General features: G+C 39.5%; 1 long non-coding RNA gene across 1 annotated transcript in view; it reads right to left on the bottom strand.

Annotated features, from left to right (window-relative positions):
* LOC137999313 (uncharacterized) overlaps window positions 1-2500 on the bottom strand; it is a 37638-nt gene that overhangs the window by 7752 nt on the left and 27386 nt on the right. Inside the window, exon 2 of the long non-coding RNA XR_011122953.1 lies at window positions 2287-2500. This exon is cut by the window's right edge and continues 503 nt beyond it. This is a non-coding gene — a long non-coding RNA (uncharacterized lncRNA). The remainder of the gene's footprint in view (window positions 1-2286) is intronic.

Here is a 2500-nt window from a genome sequence, read left to right as displayed (position 1 = left end):
AGCCCATGAGTAGGAGCTTGCCTCTCTCATACACGTCCTTATGAGTCAACCTTTGCGCGTATCTTTCTATTTTTAGAACGCCACTAGTTCCTCGGCTCTGCACACACTGTTTTAAAAGGCCAATCAGAGTAAAGTCATCGTCTAAAGAAGACAATTAAAGCAGTAAAACTGTATTTAAATTGTGCAAATTGATGTAAATTTATGTAAATGCGAGTCTCCTGCTCAATGGTTCGTTTTAAAAATAGAAAGATACGCGCAAAGGTTGACTGAAAGATCTACTGCAGATGGAGGCACCTAGTATTGGGCTCCTGGTATAACCTATTCCCCTCTCCTGATAATGAGTCTGATCAGACGCCCATGAGTAGGAGCCAGCAACTCCCACATGGTTAACCTACAATGCACCTTTGCAACATACAAAGGATCTGCTACACTGGAGACATCCAGAAACAATCGACAAAGAGTCTGTTTCAAAGCAGTTCTGGTGAAAGTTAGTGGACCAGGTAGTGACAAACAGATTATGACTGATGCCTTCCTAGTTCAGGTATGATGACACTCTTTTTAAAGGGACTTTTAGAAAAATGAACTGAAAGAGAAACAACTGATTTTAGACTTACTACGGTGAATTACGAAGAAGAAGCCGGAACACGGCCGTCAAATTCACTTGCCGATACAGGCATTGGCTGGAAACTGCGACAAGATCTCAATACCCTTGACTGCGTCAAAACGAATTCACTTTGTCAACAACAGAGAACTGAGAAAGTAGCCACACTACGATGGTGTTGATCGCCTGAACCAAAAGTCTCCATCCTAATTGGAAGTGACCTTCCAGGTATTACCGACGTAAAGAAGAGCAAAAGGGAAAGAAGAGCAAAAGGGAAGGAAGAGCAAAAGGGAAGCTTTGTGTTGGACGATTTACGGTCCCATGGGCGAGCCTAGTGATGCCGGTGTCTATGTTGCAGGTAAAATCCGTTCTCAGGTTGAAGCCGGTTTAACCTAGAGTAAATTCGTGATCCACGTTTTACCTAGGTTGAATTGAATTATCCACTCAACCTAGCCTAAAACCCCTGTAAAAAAATATATTTATACCTTCCCTCCTCAAGCTCTGTCTAACGAATCTCAACACATCTTCTTAATCTTTGGTGTCATCTTATATCGGTTTCTGTATTCATACACTTCATAATTCACTCTCAACATTACAACATAGTAAGGGAACAAAGAACTGTACTGTGCACTTACCAGCACTCGATCTCGCACCCTCCAGATCTGTAAATCCACAACGACGAACATGCTCAACCCAACACAGTTCTTTCCATTTTTTACTTTTCTATGATTGGTCAATTAACATATATATGTATATTAACAACCAAAACTAATCCTAACCTGACCTTCTTGGCTTAAGTTAGGCCAAATTTTGTGGCCTTCTTTGTCTTCTGTAGCACAGCATCATCTTGTATTCTCAATATTTCCGATTCATAAATGCTGGCGAGTTTACGCCGGCCATTTTGTTTTGTTTGGATCAAGCATTATTCATTCCGTAGGGAGTGAATAATGCTCAATTATTCCGAGATAGCGAACCAATCAGATTGCTTGAAACACCAAGATCACTGAGTGAGTATACACTAATTAACATATATTCTGCGAAATCGTGCGGAATATCGCCTGATACTTTTAGCCGACGAGCGCACGGCTGTTTTGCAGGTCCATTTCTCACGCGCATGTTTTTGTTCGCGCCAGGCAGCTCTCCAAACAATGTAACACTGTGGCACAAATACATACATACATCAACCTTATCTCGAAATTCAGTGTAGGCTTAGAAAGTTAGTATGTTATCGCAAATGTGACTATCGAGCCAAAAACATAGGAGCAAACAATTGCATACAAACTTTAATATATTGGAATGGACCAATCTTAGCATGCATGCATTTCCACAGATATTCCTTTACATTAACTTGAAAAAAAATTTAAAAAAGAGAGTAGTCGGACAGAATTTTAAAACCCTCAGTTTTTATATACTTTATAGTTAACACATATTCACTAGTTAACTGAGTGAATTCTCGCAACTTTAAATGTCATTAAGAGGAAAATCCTGAACTGGCTCCGTGCGAGATCTACAACGCAATAATGAAAACAGAGCTCTTTTGAACTCTGGCATTTTCAATGCATATAACAGTGGATTTATAAAAGAGTTTGCAGCAAATAAGCAATAGGTAGATTCCGTTAAACTTAAAGTTGGTTTTAACTTTTCGCCTGAAAGTGATTTATCGTAAACAACAAAAATGAGAATACCTCTTGGCAGCAGTAGTATTAACGATACAATTGTTACAATGAACAGTGTCTTGGTCAGTCTTCTTTCTCTGCTGGTTGCGCAATGATGTTGAGGACGAGTTCTACAGTAAACTTTAATAGCGATAGACAAGTAAGAAACAAGGATAATACAAAGATAACCAAATAGGAACAAGGCCGCTGCGGTTTGCACGTAAACGAAAAAAGTGCTATCTAA

The sequence above is a fragment of the Montipora foliosa genome, chromosome 4, assembly GCF_036669935.1.
Source record: "Montipora foliosa isolate CH-2021 chromosome 4, ASM3666993v2, whole genome shotgun sequence".
NCBI classification, from domain to species: domain Eukaryota; kingdom Metazoa; phylum Cnidaria; class Anthozoa; order Scleractinia; family Acroporidae; genus Montipora; species Montipora foliosa.
This window is presented reverse-complemented; position numbering and strand designations above follow the sequence as displayed.